General features: G+C 33.7%; 1 long non-coding RNA gene across 2 annotated transcripts in view; it reads right to left on the bottom strand.

The window, feature by feature from the left end:
* Nucleotides 1-2,781, bottom strand: part of LOC122635224 — a 3,181-nt gene extending 400 nt beyond the window's left edge. The window contains exons 1-4 of one of the 2 annotated variants that reach the window (XR_006328611.1): nucleotides 2,521-2,781; nucleotides 1,102-1,473; nucleotides 857-993; nucleotides 293-757 (exon numbers count right to left, since the gene is read on the bottom strand). This is a non-coding gene — a long non-coding RNA (uncharacterized LOC122635224). Of the gene's footprint in view, nucleotides 1-191; nucleotides 758-856; nucleotides 994-1,101; nucleotides 1,474-2,520 lie in introns of those variants that run through there. The other variant, XR_006328612.1, reaches the window with a different exon arrangement.
* Between the last annotated feature and the right edge of the window lie 4,719 nt (nucleotides 2,782-7,500).

The following is a 7,500-nucleotide window of genomic DNA, read 5'->3' as shown; positions in this document are numbered from 1 at the left end:
AAAATCACTAAACTCCTTTCAATAATTAATTCTAATGGCAAAACTACAGTTCAATTGAACTCGATAAATAAATCCATACGAGTTCTTTCAAAAAATTAATTGTTAAAAAAAAACAAAGAAAGAAAAGAAAAAGAAAAAAAAAAAAAGAAATTCAGTAACAGACAACCATAATAAAACAACAGTGTCACAAACTTTAACTTTGAATTCTACGGTCGTGTTAATAGTTCTATTAAATTAAACGAAAAGCTCTACGAGCTTCATCAAAATAATATTCCAAGAAGGCATTATAAACCTCTAAGTTCATTTTTCATGGAATTCCAAAGAAAAGGGAATCCTTTGTTTCGCCGTTTAAGGGTTAAGCTCCATTAGAAGATGCATGTTTCGTGCTAGCAACATCGTAGTTCAAGAAGAAGAAGAAGAAGACGACGACGAAGACGAAGAAGAAAGAGAAGTAGAGGGGAGTTACACGAAGAGATGCAGGTCATTTTTCGGTCATTGACCTTAACGAGGGTAACAGGCCTCAGAACTCAGAAGGAAAGTTTTTCATCGAGGTACCGTCACACAAAGTGCCTTAGATGACGACGACGACGACGACGACGACGACGACGACGACAACGACTGATCATGTTTTGTCCATGCCCAAATGTCTTTCTTTTTCTCTCTCTTTTTTCTTCTTAGCCAGGAAGAAAACACGAATGGCCAGTCCCAAAGAAATGTATTAAACTGACTGATTAACTTCCTCGAATAAACTTCTTTCCTGAAATTAAAAAAAAAAAAAAAAGAAAAAAAAAACAACTGTCACGAGATTATTACGGTTCTTTTAGATTATGTGTATTTTAGATCGATCAAAAGTTACCGGATGTTTTTTTTCTTTTTTGAAATTCAATCTGTCCTCCTTCTCGTGATATTTCAGGCAAATTTTTTATTTTTTATTTTTTTTATTATTATTCCTCCGAATCGTAAAACTACGAGCCCAGAAATTTCGCGCGAGATCTGAAAAGAAAATAAAAGAGAACAAATAAAAGAGGAATTTTAATTGATTAGAAAAAGTGTTAAAATTACTGAACAACCTTTGATCCAATTTCGTTTAAATTAATTTACCTTGTCATTAATTATCTTATTGATTTGTTCTTCTTCAGAATAGTACAGTTACAACGTATAACGTAATAATGATATATTTCTATTATTTTCAACTAGTAAATATACTAAAGACTTAGTAAGACCAAGAAATAGATATTCAGGAAAATATTCTTGGCGGTGGTCTTCTTACAATGTTGAACTATGGAAGGAAGACAAGACTTTTCCCGACTCAACCGAACTCCACGTCGATTTACGACTCGGACATAGAGAAACCACGATGGAAATTCTTTAAGAGGTTTCCTTGTTGCTATGTGAGAGACTAGGTTGCTTTGCTCGATCCGGTTTCTAAATTCCCATGGTGGAATCATATGTTAGTAGCTATAACAGTGTTAGCTAGAAGTATAGCTATAATAGTTTAAAGATTATTTCCCATAACATTATATATATATATATATATTATTACTATCATTATTATTATTATTATTAATGTAATAAATAATAACATAATTATAATAATATATATTATTATTAATATAATAAATATAGCAGATAATAAATAACATATAGATTACATTACTAGCATTATTAATAGAAAATAATAATATATGTTATTAATATAATAATTAACTATATACATATATATATATATATATATAGAGAGAGAGAGAGAGGGAGAAAGAAAGAGGGAGGAAGAAATACGTTCACCTTAAAGTAACATTCACCATAAAACAATCATAACCAAGTAAAAACTAAGAACTGACTTTTTTTCATCTACAGTCATAACTCTGTAAAAGATTTTGCCTCGCTCCAGGGTGGAACCTTTACGATCAATCATTTTCGTAAGTCGAAAGACAAAAGGGAACAAGTGAAAGATAAAAAAAAGAATACTAAAAACAAAAAAAAAAGAAAACAAAAACGAAGAAGAAGAAGAAGAAGAAGAAAAAATGAAGTCGAAGCGATATAAAAAGAAAGACAGCAAGTGTAACAGAGAGCAAGTAGAGAAAAGAACGATCCGGTGACTAGCGAGGCGAATCGAAAGAAAGAAGATACAAAGAGATAGAAAGAGAGAGAGAGAGAGAGAGAGAGAAAGAGGGGCCTTGGACCGAAATTGCTTCGTGGAATGCAATCTCCTAACCTCGCGCAACTCTCGGAAGAAGAAACTACAATTGACCAATGAGCATGCCCTGGCATGAAGAAGAAACACCAGCAGCAACATTCGCGCAAGAAGAAGAAGAACAGTCTTGGGATTTCAACGTGTACCTATAGCTTTAAACTGGCCAATCTCTCTCTCTCTCTCTCTCTCTCTCTCTCTCTCTCTCTTTCTCTCTTTCTTTCGTACATACATACTCATACACAATTTCATTCTATCTATCTCTTTCTCTCTAACTTTAATAAAGGCCAACTTGGAGTACGTAAAACCTACCAGGGAAAAGTACTTACTCCGTTCGTTTCCCTTCTCATACTCTTACTATCCTTTTGTCTTTATTTTTATTACCACAGATTTCTGAACAGTCAATATCCTTCTTTCTTTCTTTCTTTTTTTTTTTCTTCTTTTTTTCATTCTTTTTCAAGAAGGCCTCCTCTTTGTCCAGATGTATTGTTGTACCTGCCGATAATAATAATTTCGTTGGTGTTCTCTCATCGTGAGAAAGCTATCTTCCTCTTTACCCTCAAACTCTTTTATATATATATATATATATATATATTTTTTTTTCTTCTCGCAATCTTTCAAGATGTTTTTTGTTTTTCTTTTGTCCTTGTGTCGTTGTCATTGTCACATTGTTGTTTCCTTTTCTTCGTTTTTTATTTCTTACATCTTATCTCAATTTTTTTTTTACAACTTAGACAATTGATCGTTTATGTTTATAGCGTTATTTTCATATTGTACAATTCGTTTTCATGATATTTCATTTCATCTTTTTTTTCTTTCTTCTTTTTCTTAGCCGTGAAATTAATCGTTCATATTTATGGCACTGTCTTAATATTATTCGATTTGTTTATACTCGTTCGACTTTTCTATGGATTGTTTTAATTACAAAATATTTCCTTCTTCTTTTTCTCTGTCTCTGTCCTTTCTCAAAGAGACTGCTACTGATATAACCAAGAGCGTGTCTCAAAGCCCCACATTTATATCAACAAAAATCCAGGCGTGATATAGACGGTGAAAGTTGTCCGCATATTCTCACCAAGCCGGTCGTTTACTATTTTGTATGACATATATGTATACACACACACACACACACACACACACACACACACACACACACACACAATAGCTCCATATACATATTAACCAGTTTTAGCAGAACCCAACAGGATAAAAATTTACGTCAATCTTAGTTGATCAAAAGAATTACAAAAAAGAGAAAAAATAATAATAATGATAATAATAAATAAATGAAAGTTTTCTGAATACGAGTTGACATTAGTTATATATATTCAAATAAAAACATGACAACTCTCTCTTTCTTAATAAAAACGAGCAATCAATTAGAGAAAAAACATGTTTCTTTTTTAGTAACAAAAATATGTTTCAGAAACTTTTTAAAATATTGTAAATATAATGTAATGGTATTACAATTTCTTTTAGATAACTCCGCCCCTTAAAAAGTTAAACCTGCCCAATCTAAAATTAGCCACGCCCTACACCAAAGTTACCCATATTCCCTGTCTAGTTAGCATTGTCCTACCAAAGTTAACTTCCCTCTAAAGTTAACTTGCCCCTTTTTGATTAGATCCACCCCCTTCAAAGTTAGACCTGCCTCCTTCAAAATTAGCCATGCCCTTTACAAAGCTAATCCTGTTTCTTACAAAATTAGCCATCGAGATGAATTTCCTTTGGGAAAAATTGCAAGTAACTGTTTTATCCTTTTATATTCTCATGGATCCTTTTATATTCACACGGAGATACGTGTTTGGATTTTGGAGAAAAAGTTTGAAAGATTTCCTGGGTTTTATTCCTCACGTGCGTGTCTCCTTTTCGAAACAAATACTATCATTATTTCTCTCGATCGACAAGCTTAATTAATATCAAATGATAAAACAACAGTAGGCCAATTCATAATAAGACTCGATTCTCTTTTTCTCTTGAATTCTGTTTGATCTTTTTACTCTCTCTTTCTCTCTCTCTCTGTCTTTCTTTCTCCCTCTCTTTTTCATCATAATATTTGATAATGAATAATATCAGTGAAATTAGGGATAAAAGAGACGAAGCAAATATTCAAATTTACCATTACGGTTTCTTTCCTGATGTTATTTACGTCGCAATATTCTTTCTCTTTCTCTCTCTCTTTCTCTATCTATCTATCTATTTATCTCTGTCTCTCTCACTCACTCTCATTTAGCGATTAGATTTTGGCGAGAAGTAATCTATACAGTGAAATAGAGTAGTCAACCTCTCGTGGTAAGTCGATAACCAAGAATGTGATAATGACAACCCACACACGTACGAAATTAAGTCTTATCGCGTTGATTATATATGTACGAGTACATACAATGAATATCCAAGTCGTGTCTATGATATTTGCAGAGTCTTTTCTTCTTGGTATATGTGCACCTATCTATCTTCAATATATATTTCTTATAGGCGCACAGCTTCCTCGTCGTTTAGAAAACGTTTCTTGAGGTATGAGAGACCGATAAATGCTTCGAATAATTTGATCTCAAGGAATGCTCAAGACTATCTATAAAAAATAAAAAAGATAGAAAAAAGAAAGAGAAAGAAATGGTATCATTATAAAATTGATTTTAACATTTAACATATTTATGATCATTATATGAAACTCAAGCGTGAGCTATTACAACGTACAATCAAAAACAAAAAATATATATACATATATATATATATATATATATATATATATATATATATATGTAATGAACTGCGTATGTAAAAATTAGAAATATCAAAATAAAGTAAAGTAAAATTAAAATAGAAAAAGTTTTTCCTCATAGAAAAAATTTGATATTTGCAAATATGATTATACTTGTAATCGGCCAAACAATATGTCAACTGTTAAGTGAATAGAAATGAGGAGCAAAAAATACAAGAAAAAAAAAAAAGAAATATAAGAATATATATGTACACAGCTGTGTCGTAGTAGATTGTTAATTGAATTAAAGAATCATTAGCTCCAAAGTCGTTCGTTAAGGGCAGTTAAAAGAGCCGCAGTAATGGCGAACTCTATCAGATTTTATTTAATTCGCTCGATGGGAGAGTATAGCTGATATATATATATATATATATATATATATATATATGTACGTGTGTGTATGTGTATATAAGGACCTTTTCCATTTATCGTTATCTCTTTCTCTTCAATAGATATATACACATATATGCACACACACGCATATATATACACATTACTGTGGAGGTCTCTGCTCTAACGATGTGTGTACCAACGAGGTCGATGACCATCTCGTAAACAGATCGCTTACGCTCAAGGACGCCTGCGTAGTACGCAGTGTGGCTTCTCTTCTTCTTGCATACGCATAATATCGTTTTGTGCTAACGATCGGATCCTAAGAGAAAATCCTTTGAGTTTCCATACATGGTACCGCATTGGTACGTTTAGAAATTTAGAAAAAGTGTCATTTCTTTCTTTCTTTTTTTTTTTATTCTTCTCCCTTTTTTTCTAAGTAAAAAATTAATACTCACATATGTTGAAGAGAAATTTCTTCTTTTGGATGTAATTGTTAATTATGTATGTATATGTATGTATAAGGATAATCTATCTGTTTATCTTGCCTCTCTCTCTCTCTCTCTCTCTCTCTGTCTTTTTAAAAAATTTCGTTTCATTCGAAGAACTAATACAAATCAATATTTTCCTTTTATTTCACTCATGTTCCTGAAAGAAAATGAATGAAAATGAATATGAACTTATTTCTTTCTTCTTGTTTTCCTAAACAGAAACGAAACGAGTCATCCTTTTTTTACTAACAATAAAACAAGAGTGGCAACAGGTGTTGTCATCAAAAATAAATTAATTAATTAATTAATAAAAAAGAAGAAGAAACACGTATAATATTCAATATACGTACAGAAAAGAAAATTCAATATCCAAACAGAATTCAAATGTATTAAAAAGAACAGAAAGAAGAATAGAAAAAAAAAGAGAAAAGAAAAGAAAAGAAAAGAAAAGAAAAGAAAAGAAAAGAAGAAAAAGAAACCAAAAAAAGAATCCTTGAGAATCTCCTTGAGAACGTATCATCTGGAATAATTCGTCTAAACAAAACCTCTGAGGAAAGAGGACGCGTTGGTTCGATCAAGGTACCTCTCCCCTTGCTCCTCTTAATTCCCTTCCACCCTTTGGCCCTTAGCAATCTCTTTCTGCATACAAGAGAGAGAAATCGATCGACAGTTTTTCCCCGGAGGCTTGCCTCCGTACCACCACCTTTTGGTCCACCATGATGCGGATCACGTAGTCATCCTCCTCTACCCTATCCCCTCTGGTCTCATCTGCTCTCCCTCTCCCCTTTCCCGCCCCTCAACTCCTCTCTGCCCTCTCCCATTCGCCCTGGATCGCACTTCTTTTATTGGCCTCTTATCTTCGGCCGATGGTGAATCATCAGAGCCCGAATACAGCTTTGCCTTGGGCCGAAGAGAAACAAGACTTGAAGAAGAAGAAGAAGAAGACGAAGATGAAGATGAAGATGAAGATGAAGATGAAGACGAAGAAGAAGAACGAGGAGGAAGAGGAGGAGAAGAAGCAAGAAGAGAAGGAGGAGGAAGAGAAGAGTGATCCCAGTTTGCGTGTTGTGTTATTGCCAAGAGGTTTGTGTTCGTGAAATGGCTTGAGAGAGAGAAAGAGAGAGAGAGAGAGAGAGAGATACATGAAGAGAAGAGAAAGGAAGAGAGACAGAAGACGGACAGATAGAAAGAGAAAGAGAGAAGAGAAGAGAAGAGAAGAGAAGAAAAGAGAAGAGAAAAGAAGAGAAGAAGAAGAAGGGACCAAGAAGAACTGGAGAGGGGAAGTAAGAGGAAGATAGGGAGGGAAACGAAACAGAGAGAGAAAGAAGTATAGACATGGTGTTGACCGGGCTTTGAACCCTGGTCCCTCTGGAGTACTACGCCGTAGTACGGAGCTCAGGCTGGATTGGCCAATCCGGTCCTCTTCTTCGGTACATCGTGCCACTATCAACCCTACGTTTCTCTTCCTTTCTCTTTCCCCTTCCTGTCTTTCTTATATCCTTCCTCAACCCTTCCTCCTTTTACTTCTCAGACTCTTACTCCCTCCTCTTTGCTATCTCCGAAGAAGAGGGAAAAGATAAACAAAAAAAAAAGGAAAAGCTAGTGGAGCAATATCTTCATATTTGATACATATATGTGTATACTTCAAATTTGATATATATGATTATATAAGAGGGAAAAAAGAGAGAGAGAGAGAGAGAGAGAGAGAGAGAGAGAGAGAGAGAGAG

The sequence above is a fragment of the Vespula pensylvanica genome, chromosome 17, assembly GCF_014466175.1.
Source record: "Vespula pensylvanica isolate Volc-1 chromosome 17, ASM1446617v1, whole genome shotgun sequence".
Classification (NCBI taxonomy): domain Eukaryota; kingdom Metazoa; phylum Arthropoda; class Insecta; order Hymenoptera; family Vespidae; genus Vespula; species Vespula pensylvanica.
The sequence above is the reverse complement of the archived record's forward strand: the minus strand, read 5'-3'. Positions and strand labels throughout refer to the sequence as shown.